At 47.4% G+C, this 12,072-nt stretch overlaps 1 long non-coding RNA gene across 1 annotated transcript in view; it reads left to right on the forward strand.

Moving 5' to 3' along the window:
• LOC147251578 (uncharacterized) overlaps positions 1 to 12,072 on the forward strand; it is a 37,939-nt gene that overhangs the window by 13,560 nt on the left and 12,307 nt on the right. The gene's annotated exons all lie outside the window — the stretch shown is intronic.

Consider the following 12,072-nt stretch of genomic DNA (forward strand, 5'->3'; position numbering starts at 1 on the left):
TATCATTATACGCCACTACAGTGTGTGGCCATTTGTTCTGACCTTGGGAAATGGTTTTAAAGGTCTGACTCTGTGTGTGTGTGTGATAGAGAAATTGCCTGGATTGAGATGTTCCATGGAAATATGGAGTGAACGGCCTCTGTAGGCCAGGCGGGGGTGGATAAGGGGAAAGCTATTTGAGGGACGGGGGCACAATCCAATTTGTTTGTTCACACTCCAGCAGAGCCAGATCAGAACAATTGATACATTAGGACTGGTTTTAGAGAGCAAATATGGCAGCCGCGGCGTGAGAGGACGGGGGGAGGACTATATATTGCAGGGAAGTGCTCCCAGAGTAAATTTACCTCACGGGCCATTGCACAGGGCGCAATATGAAACTATGATAAAAAAGAAATTGCTTTATTCTGAGTTATCAATATAATTCCGTCTCTGTGGCTCCCCGTCTCATTTTGGCGGCAGGAATCTTTTGTTACCGTGAATTTTCTGTTGCAAAAAAAACCCGCACTTGTTAAGGTTCATTCAGCACTGGGGAGATAAATGCACTCTGGGAGAGCGATGGCTGTCTCAATTTGAAAAGCCCCGCCGCGCTGTAACATCCAAATCCTTCAGACCCAAACGTGTCATCTGCGCCTGCAGTGACAAAGGAAATAAATTAGGAAAATACAGTGTTCTTAAATGACAAAGTCGCGCCAGGAGAGAGGAGAGTCGGAGCCTATCTTATCGGGGAAGAGTCCGGTCCGGTGTGGCTCCGCACACAGAAAAAGGACAGCTGTTATTTCCTATTCAGCAGCAGGATCCTGATAATGTCTAATAACGCGCCATAAATTAAATCTGCCGCATCAGTGCACTCACAACGCCGTCCGCTCGGATAAATAGCAAGGTTCAATGTCTCAAAACGAGATTTTGGCAAACCATTATGGGTGCCTGTAGTAATCTTTTCCCCTTTATTCATCTAATAGGATTATTCATGAGGCGCTGATGACAGCGTGGGGGCGGGGGCGGCTGAGGTCTTCACACCGGCGCCGGGTTGTCAGCTGCTGCACAAAAACATAAAAACATCCAGAGGAGTAGATTTGTGTTGGATGTCGTTTGTGTTGCAGTGTCACATTTACATGCCTTCAAATCCTGTCCCCACACACAAACACGTTTAAAGGGTGTTGGCAAGAGTGGAGCGTCGGCCTGAGGTGACAGACGTGTATCACATATCCGATCTGATCGCACCGTCCAACGCCTCAGCAGCACCGCACGCAATGCTCAATCACATGACCTCCTCAGGAGGTCACATCACCAGATTGGGGGGGGCTTGATCCCTCAGCAACAGTGGATTGACGTTTTCAGACTGATAATTAGCTTTAAAGTAACGTTGCTTTTTTTTTAAATTTCAAAGTGAGGAAATCCATGCGTGGTGTGAATTCAAGCATCTGCACCGACATGTATGCTGGTTAAAACCGCGCTCCACGCCGCTGACGCCGCACACGTCTCCGCCGGACACTCCTGCCAGTGAGGCAACTGGTTTGGTTTCGTTCAAACAGAATCACTTGATAAACGTTTAACTCCGTTTGCTTCTTTTCCTCTGGAGGTTTTATAAATCTGTTGTCTGTGTGGAGTCGAACCTGTCAGACAACCAAAGTCAAACCGCTGCAGCCGTCTTTCTACTTTTCTTTCTTTGCCACCTTTTTTTTTTTTTGTCTCTAAGTAACACTCAAATGAAAAGCCACTTAATCCATCTTCTGCAGCATAAAGCCTCTTTTCCAGGCAGCAGAGATGCTAAAGTACATAAATCTAATCCGACGAGTCAGCCAAGTACAGAAAAAAACATCTGTCTTCATCATTCTCCGGGCACAATTGATCTGCGGCACTCTGGAAAGTATTTATTATGAAAAGTCTCATTTTTTAAACGGCCCGTTTAAAGTAGCAGCGACCATAAATCAGGCCTGAATCGGAGCGAATCGGAGAGCTCTCCCACTGGAATCCATTATTCCTATTATATCAGCTCTAAGTGGACATAACAGCTAAATCCAGTATCGATCCGAGCGTGTGCGCCGACCATCCCATCCAATCCCGCTGTGATGTGTCCGGCGCTGCGTGACGAGCGGCGCGTCCACTCACATATGAAATGATCACATAGGCGAGTGTGCGAGCTAGCTGGGCTAACTCCTAGCTCATTAGAAACCCGTGTGTGAGCGCGCGTGAGTGTGTGTGTGTGTGTGTGGGGTCTAATCCTGGCTAATTCTCGTAGCGGAGAACTCGGGCTGGTAATTAAGTGAGCAGCAGTCTGTTCTGATGGCTCTTGTACACAAGGGCATAAATTATTGAAGTGCCGTTAAAATAAATAATGATTGCAGCGTTTGGGATGTGGGCAGGAGGGTTCAATTATGCATGAGCTCAATATTTGTAAGTGTAATAGGAAGCAAGTGTGCTGGGAGCCCCCCCCCCCAACACACACACACACACACACACACACACGCTGCTAACCAAGATAGGACTCTAGATGAGAGACTCCAGAGGCCACGTCGACAGCAGACATCATAGTAAACAGGCGGCTGTGAAGTGTCCCGCATTATCTCTCGCACGACAGGCCACCATGCCGTTGTCATGTGACGCTGACGGGTCACGTGACTGATGAGCCGGAGGCAGCCGGCAGAAGGATCATCGCTATCCAACAGCCGTGACGTGGCTCTTCATCTGGATGCAAACGGGTGCACCTGAGTCGTTCATCATCCTGCCCCTCCTTTATTGAGGCATCGCACTTACCTGCAGGAGCATTTACTCGCCGTCTGAACTGCGTTTGAGGTCATCCAGTCAGAACTTCAGAAAGATTCTAACCGCCGCCGCCACGATGGCAGTGAACGATACTCTTAAGATCATTTCAGAGCAATTTGATGAACGACAGTAGCACTTGGAGACCATTTGTAGTTTTACCTGAGAAAAAAAACGTCCCAATGGCGTTGCTGCTGCTGGGCTCTGAGACGGTTCTGTTTGGACCATCAGACTGACGCTGACCCCTGACCCCCAGGGAGTCGGACCGCCACGGATTCCACGGGAAAGCGGCGACAGTCACACTGGTGCATGTTGTTGATCACGCCAGTGGTTACTGAGCAGCCTGATGTCACTCCGCCCTCCTCTGATGTAACTGCAGGGTCTTTGGCGCCGTCCGGCAGTTCGCCACTTCAACGCCAGGTCTCGCTGCTCTCACTCCACTGCGTCTTTGCACACTCGGTCCTTTAATCAGAAAAACGATCACAGTTTTTAATCCTGGATGTTTGTTCAGGAACCTTTTAGTGAGACCTTAATGCCGCAATGGCGGCTTTAAGCCCCGTTTCGTTTCCCTCTCACGGAGGGCGCGTTGTGACTTGACGTTTAGGGGAAACCACCCACACAAAGACCCCAGTCAGACTAAGTTGACGACAATAGGATGCATGACAAGGACACACAAGCAGGTTTGTTCCTTCAGTAATGGCCTCCCTCCTCCATCTCATCTATAAATAGGCTGAAGCGGAGCGTGAAATGAAAAGCAAGAGAACAGCATGAAATGGGACTAAAGTTGAGAAAATGGATATATTTATCCTTTTGTTTTTGAAGAAAGCGAGGAAATAATGGCACCATTTTTTACATAAAGCCATGCAATCTTCACAAACACTCCTGATATTATGCTTATTTTCACGGCCCGCTCGTGTGTTATCCTGGGTAATAATGAATCATTGTCGGCGAGTGTTGTCGAGACAAAGGTCTCATGTTGTTTCAGACTGATGTACTGATGACAACAACAACACCGGGGAAAAACAAACAAAACGCTGGAATATTTTACTCACTGGCCTGCAGCGAGACAAATACATTTACATCCTTCTTGTACTTTGAAATTAGGTTTTTGGTTGCGGATCACTTGAGTGCACACGTTTGTAGACAGCTTTGTTTCTAGGTTGTACGGCGTCAATACAAATAGTTATCGCCATTTGAGCGAGAAGGGGTGGGGCTAATCCTTGATTAATCTTCCCCGATGACTCAGTGACTCGCTCAGTCTAGAAAATGTCCGGAAAATTAAAAAAAAAGAACTCACCGCAGGTTCCGTGTTCCAGTCCAGAACCTACTTCTCGATCATAAATGACACTCGTGCCCGATAATTCAATATCTATGAAGTTCATGATTCATTTTGCTTCACACAATACTTGAATTTTTTGGTAACTTATTAAAAAGAAATCACTTGTGCTCAATAAAACTGATTGATGCCGTGAGTCATGAAAGAATCTTTGGAATGTTGATAATTGGATGATACTTTGGTTTTTACAGCTTCTGGTCACTGATGAAAGTGAAAATGTGTCTTTGCGGACCCTCGTGCAGGTTTGGAGGCTTCAGAAAGCCGTTATCTCAGTTAATGAGTGTTTCTGATGGAATCAGCGGCTCGTCTCTGCTTCCCAGGCGGCAGGAAACTCCTGTTTAGCTGGTAAAAGCTGTGAGAATCGACTGCAGCGGCAAAGATGCAGCTGGAACGCTAAATAATGAGCTGGAACTTGTTATGAAGGTCATTGACGCTGCAGGCGCCCTCTCTGTGCGTTCATCATGAGATGCTGTTAATAAGAACATTGTTGTCAGAGAACGTGTCAATAACTTTGCCTCAAGTGTTAATAATATGGGTGCTGTCAGAGTCGCGCTGGTCCACTCTGATTGTTGCTTTTATTTGATCCTTTATTCTTTTGTTTGCTACAAATAAACGTGTAGTTTTTTTTACAAATCCGCCTTGTTTTACCTCTCCGGACCCTCAGACTCGGCTTCAGCAGGTCAGAGAAGCACTGAGAGAAAAGAAAAGTTCAGTGGAAATTAACAAGAACAGAAAACTGTCAAATACAGGACAAAAAGACACACACAGGCGCACACAGGGCTCCTCATGCACGTGTGTGTGTGTGTGTGTGTGTGTGTGTGTGCACGCGTGCTGAGTTTAGGTTGAGGGGGATTGAGTTTGTGTTCATAAAGTTTAAGTTAAAGTTTGAGTTTAGTTTAAGGGAGACTGAGTTTAGTTTAAGGGAGATTGAGTTTAGTCTAAGGGAGATTGAGTTTAGTCTAAGGGAGATTGAGTTTAGTCTAAGGGAGATTGAGTTTGGGTTAAGGGAGATTGAGTTTAGTTTAAGGGAGATTGAGTTTAGTCTAAGGGAGATTGAGTTTGGGTTAAGAGTTGAAGTCAGTGATTTTTCTGTTTGTTTGAAGGGGGTTGACTTTGGGTTAATAATCAATCAATTCCTTTATTTGTCTCTGAGGAGAAATTTGTCTTGGGCTTACAAGGTACAGCGTTATTGTACATACAAACCATACACCAATCCATTACATACCCATGAGACAGACATACAGTAAAATTCATACACCATAGTGAGCAAACAAGACACACAGTGAATAAAATATCATGACCATGCCTGGTGTGGTACCGCACTCTCCCAGTCCTGTGCTGTTCTAGTTGTAGTTATCTGTTATTTAGTGCTTTGACTGCTCATGGGACAAATGAGAGCTTAAACCTACGAAGCCTTCATGGTGGCTCCTTATATCGTCTGCCTGATGGCAGTAGTAGGAATTCTCTGTCCACATACAATAAAGTTTAAGCTAAGAAAGTTGGAGTTGAGTCTTCGGGAGATTGAGTTTGGGTGAAGGGAGGTTGAGTTTAGTTAAAGGGAGATCGAGTTTAGTCTAAGGGAGGCTGAGTTTAGTTTAAGGGAGATCGAGTTTGGGTTAAGGGAGATTGAGTTTGGGTTAAGGGAGGCTGAGTTTAGTCTAAGGGAGGCTGAGTTTAGTCTAAGGGAGGCTGAGTTTAGTTTAAGGGAGATTGAGTTTAGTCTAAGGGAGATTGAGTTTAGTCTAAGGGAGATTGAGTTTGGGTTAAGGGAGATTGAGTTTAGTCTAAGGGAGATTGAGTTTGGGTTAAGGGAGATTGAGTTTAGTTTAAGGGAGATTGAGTTTAGTCTAAGGGAGATTGAGTTTGGTTTAAGGGTTGAAGTCAGCAGCAGGCCTGTAGTTTTCATTATGCTGACAAAGTCTTTTTCCTGTTGCAAATTAGCACATCATCAAAAACTCCGACGAGATAATTAATCAAATAATGGTGAATATACAACTTAGACATTACTTACATACTTTACTTGTTATTATAATGTGATTTGTATACACATGTAATTTTTGTACACAGTCAGCAGTCAGATGATTGAGTAGCTCGCTGTTGGACAGGAAGTGACTTGGAAGTTGTTCTGTTTTAGCTGATTTAGATCAAAGCATCTGTCCAAATTTATCTTTTTTTATGAATCTGAAATGCGCCTTGCAAATTAAGGTCGGGGTTCAAACGCGGCCTGCGTGTGAAACTGTCCTGCCCTGTCACAGGACAAGTCTTTGTCAAAACTTGACTTTGGGCTTTGAAAACGGCTGCATGAAGAGAGCAGTGGTATCAACCGACGGTGAGCTCGTGCCTGCGGCTTTGTTCCGGTAAGCGAGATCAATATTTCAGTATTTGTGCCAGCAACAACAGAACCGGCCTCTCAAGTGTTAATCTGAAGGAAATCAGATTTATGGATGATTCTGTCACCTGTAACTGCAGCAGATCTACTCGCATTTCTGTGTGTCAAACCTGTTGACGCCATTCAGCCAAGTGCACCAAATGCATGATGGGAAAGTTCCTCTGTACAAGTTTACAACAGAATTGATGTCAGACAACGTGGTGTGTGTGTGTGTGTGTGTGTGTGTATTACTGACTGAGGAATAGCATGAAAAGAAAAACAAAGCAACAACAGGGGCTTCACACAAAACAAAGCTTCTGCAAAACACCCAACACACAGGTTTCTAGGAGGTGTGTGTGTGTGTGTGTGTGTGTGTGTGTGTGTGTGTGTGTGTGTGTGTGTGTGTGTGTGTGTTTGCATGTCTAGCCGTGCATGTTTAGACACAATTAAAACGTCCTCTTGGCGGCGAGTGCCAATGCATCACCCTGATGAACGTGGACAGGCTGTTTGCTTTGCCGCTGCCGATATTGAGCTTAATGATGTTGTCCTTCATTGCGGTTACCGCGGCTGACCTGCCCATCACCAATGCTCGGCAGCAGGGTTTCATCTGGGAGAAGGTGTGTGTGTGTGTGTGTGTGTGTGTGTGTGTGTGTGTGTGTGTGTGTGTGTGTGTGTTCCAGCACACCAAACCTCTGGATGTGATGATGCCAGCGGGGATTTTAGTAACTGAACAGCTAGAAAGAGATTGTGGGATGTTTGACGGGAGGAACCGCAGGAGGTGAAGGTGCGGGACGCTGCTGCCGATAATAATAATAATAAAAACAAAACAAAACACTTCAGATTGTGTAAAAGTGTGGTCAGTCCGTCTTTGATGGGGAAAAAGGCTCATGTTATTGTGTCTTTTGTGAAGCTTTTTACTTCACAAGTCGGCAGCTTGTCGTCAAAGCGTCACAGCTTTACGCTCCCTGTTGTCAGAATGAAGCAATTTTCCAGCAGCGCAGTAAAAATTAGCAGTTGCTAAAACGCTGTGATGCACACTTTGTTGAAGTGCGGGGTGATTTTACTCGACTGGATAACCGTGAAATAAACGAAATGAAGCGTTCCTCCTCAACCGTTATCATCCATGGAAACAAAACATGAGCAGAAGTCTGCTCTCCACTCTCCTGCACTCCTAACCACCAAACTGGCGGGTTTCTTGAGCCGGTGGGGGTTTGGAGCCCATTTACTGTTGGCAGTTCAGGGTTGTGTCAGCGGGGAAGGCCTCAGCCGTAGCTGGCGTCATCGTGTACAGCTGTGACCTCATTGTTTCTCTGCTGAAAGGTCGGCAGCAACCGGCATCGATGTGGGAACGGTTTGCATTTAAAGAAAACGGAGACTGACGGCGTTGCTGCAGGAACGTTTTTACAGCCAGAATTAAACGTAAGCAGAAGGCCGAGCGAGTCTGGATGTCAAACTGATCCGGTAGATGCGGTCAGCATGAGTTCCTCACTGGACGGATGTGTTGGTACACGGCGTGCTATTGGTGATGCTTGACAACGCAGTCAGCTGCTTTGCGACAGATTCTTTGGCTGTCGTGATGATGTATCTGATTTAAAAACGTCAAAAATGTTCAAAGTGATCATGAAGCGACGAGTTCGGGGTTTCGATCGCTAACCTCACGCTGCAGCGTCACCTGGGCCGTTGACTCTTCTTGACCGCCCTTCTAGCAGGAAGTTGGGGTCTGATGTAAAACCTTATCGGGTGCAATCGTAATGTGATGCCGTCAAATCTCCCTTGAGCGGCAAGAGATGGCCGATAAATGTGGGTGTGTACGTCTCCCGGTGTGATGTCAGCATAGCTCAGTTGGTATTATGCCTTCTTTCATTACACTAATGCTTCAGTGGAATGTGGCGGCGGCGCTCGGCGAGAGAGAGCCAGAGTAAAAGATTATTTTCAGCAGGGTTTCAGATAAGGTGGGAAAAGGGCAGACTCTCAGCTGGTGACGTTCATCAGCGAAGGCTGTAAAGGTCACGCCGTGTCTCTTGACGTGCACCCACACCCTAAGGCGTGTTTACCCCCACTGGGCCCCCCCCCCCCTCCAACCCCCACCTCTTCTTCTGTTAGCCCCCGTGGGAGCGAGGCTGCTGCACCATGTAAACGTGCACCATGTGTGGTGCTTGTTCCATTTCCTCATTTCACTCAGAAGCCGACCGTTATGAGGCTCTACGGTTTCTGGTGAGGAAACTGCTCCGACACGCCGAAGACGGGTTCCTCGTCTCTCCTCCAGAGTTTGAATCCGTCCACAGTTGGAAAAACTGGCATATTTAATTTATTCGTGGCTTTACCACAGCTAAGGGGTGTAGTGCTTGTTAGCGCCTGGTCCTCAGGACGAAGATCCTGCCTTTGAGCAGGTGTGATGACGGCCGCCGTGGCCTCACTGCAGCGCTCCGTATTTTTAACATGTAGGCCGCTGCACCCATTCAGTCTGATGACGAGAGTCTGCCCCCCTTTGATTTAGCACACTGGCTTCATCAGGTGGGGGGGGGGCGCTCAGTCTACTTTATCAACGCTAATTTCAAAGCGGTGAACTGCTGGGTCAGCGGATCGGCTGCTGTTCCTCCAACCCTCCTCCTCCTCGGCTGGCCTCCTTTTTCCTGTCGCCTCAGCAGTCTGACTGAGGACCAGCACGCCCCCGCAGGGACGCTCCTGAGGGCCTAACTTCCACTTCCTGTGCATGTGACTGACAGGTGATGATGTCAGAAATGGCTGATGTGTCAGACGCCACAGATCCCTGAATGTTTTTGGGGGGGGGGGGGGGGGGGGTTGTCCTGCTTTGCTGCTTTGGTGCAAAGTCATTTGTTCCAAAGTTTCTGTTGTCAGGCTTCAGAGTGGAATTGATGTATGCAGCCGGCCAGAAACATCCATCGCAGTTTCTCCCCAGGATGTGATTTGTTTGTCATGCTGAGGGGTTAACACACGCACACACACACACACACGCACGCACACACACACACGCACACACACACACACGCACGCACACACACACACACACACACACACACACACACACACACACACACTGAACCCAAGAATCATTGCATATTACAGATGAAAAATCCCCCACCGTGCAGAAAATAGTCCAACGCGGCCCACTGTCCTCCTCAGGGAAGGTATAGATGTTTATGATTACAAATGCTATTTATGAATCAATCAAATGAGGCTCATAAAGCCTGAAATCACGGTCAGAATTTGCCTCAAGGGGCTTTAGAATCTGCACACGGCCTGACACCCTCAGTCCTCAGATCCGGCCGCGAGACCTGCCACTTTATGGTGAACACGACGTGGCGTAAAACGGCGGCAGGTTCAAGGTTCCACGGGCCCGTAGCCGACGGGAGAGAATTTTTTTTAACCTTTGCAGTGCATCATATGACAAACAGCATCGATGTTGGGACCACCGTGTACAAATGCAAGGCACTTAAGATCAAGGCACTTGAGGCGTTTGAGGTGAACCGAGCAACACAGACTTGTTTCCCTCCCCAGTTCGGATTTATTTAACGCCTTTTTTCATCTGCCTGCTTGTCAGGGGCAGTTAGGGGTTCGGTGTCTTGCTCAAGGACACTTCAACAAACTCATTACATAAAGATTTCCTTGGACTTCAGCTGGGAAAATTGATGTCTTCTGCAGGCGCGGCCACTGTTGAGCTGTGCTGATATCGACTGTGAGAACGCCATGATAAGTTGAAAAAAAGTGCAATCAGGAAACACTTGCTCCAGAACTCGGATGCTAATCGACTTGGGGTTCCGTTGGAGAACGTCTATCAACATTGCAGGTGTTCGTTAAAGAAGAAAGGTTGATATTTTCCGTCAGGATACGGCTGCCGTTGCAGCCATCTGCAGAAACGTTCCCTACGGCAGGGATGCTTTCATCTCTGCACCCTGGGGATGTCCTCGCCTCTGAATGTGAGAGGGCCAACTTAATCACTTTTAATTACTCACACAACCAGACGGCGAGCGTCAACAGGCCCGCCACCGACGCCGCTGCTTCTCTACAATTTGTCAATCAAATCCCCAGCGATAAACCAAACGTTCTCTTCTCTAGTCGCTGGAGAAAACTCTCACCGCCAGCAGGTAACGCCGCGCCGCCTCTCCTGCTGCTCGCAAACGCGTGCTTCACCCTGAGGATATATAGTTGATCAGCACCTCCTCGAACACACACATCACACCGTCACCCCGGAGACTCCTACTGTCGTTGGTATCGTTTTTAGGGATTGTGGAGGAGTGAAGAAGCCCAGGTGACTGCAGATGTTTTTCCTCCCAGCTCGCCGCCTGCTAATTAGACGGAGGAGTTATTAATTAAATTAGGAGCGGATCTGCTGATTGGCTGTCTCAGGCTTTAACTCTCAGTGGATGTCGCACTTCATCTGGCACATCAATGAACTTGACAAAATGGAGCTTTAATAAGTGTGTGTTCATGTGTGATGTCAGTAATTGGCAGTTGTCGAATGTTACCGCCGTGTCCGCGTCACGGCATCACCTGCAGCAGTCGAGCAGAGCGCCAGCAGCTCGGCCTCAGCGCGGAGCTGAAGTAGATCTACCTGGGTGCGACTCTCACCAGGGAGGTTATAGGATGGAAGCACTTTTAATTTACCACAGTCCGACTGATCAATCATTATCAAGGCTCAGGATTTCAGGATTAAAACTAGTTTTGATCTTCAAACAGTCCTTTACCAAGTTGTGGGGACCTCTGTTCTGGTCCTCCTCAAGCGCAAGAACACACACACGGAACAAAGTCCATTATCAGACTGAGCTCATTTCCACATTACTTATTTGACGTTTCACGGTCAAAAGGTTAACGAGACCATTGTAATAAAGCTGGCGAGCTGCTGCCTTCTCTTTTAAGAGAAAAGAGGAAAAAAATCCTGTGTGTATGTTTTACATCAACCTGATGGGCAAGGCTCCCTGATCAGGTTCTGGTACCTGTACTCCCAGAACCTGCAGTACAGGTGCACACCCTCTGGTAGCACACTGTTGCCTGTGGTATTGCATGAAGAGACAGATCAGCACCAGGGTGGTAAACGTCCTTGCCCCCTTTCCTTTTTCTAAACCGCTAACGTTGAGGCTAGTTCTGTAAGCATCGGTCGTCGACGCTGTCAACAGTCGGGAGTCGTTTTCCCGCCCTTGGGAGGTTCTGCTGCTCCCATGGGCTGAGATCGTTTCAACAACTTATCCGTATTTCCTTCCAAAACTCCTTATTTTTTCTTGCCCAGAAGGACATGGACACACCCCTTCAGAGTCCAGTACTCGGCCTCTGATTGGCTCGTACCTGATGCCTTCAGGCGTGTGGTGTGCGATGGATCAGGGAGCCAATCAGAGGGGAGCAAGGGAAGGTCTTCTCTGAGTTTCAGTGGAAAGAACATGAAGGTTGGATTTTGAAAGGATGCTGATTTTTTCTGGCTCTCCCTGAACAGAACTGTGCCTGCCTGACTCAAGTTCCAGCCCGGTTCTGGGACCACTTAAGATTGTGGTCTTGACGACATGGCTGTCAGGATTTGTGTTCTGTCTGTCCGTAGGTACGCTTGTCCCATTCTTGTTAACGCAACATCTTGACAACCCTGGAGGGTGCGAATGTT

The sequence above is a fragment of the Aulostomus chinensis genome, chromosome 13 (genome assembly GCF_037954235.1).
Source record: "Aulostomus chinensis isolate RoL2024-O1b breed Wild chromosome 13, RoL_Achi_v1.0, whole genome shotgun sequence".
Lineage (NCBI taxonomy): Eukaryota > Metazoa > Chordata > Actinopteri > Syngnathiformes > Aulostomidae > Aulostomus > Aulostomus chinensis.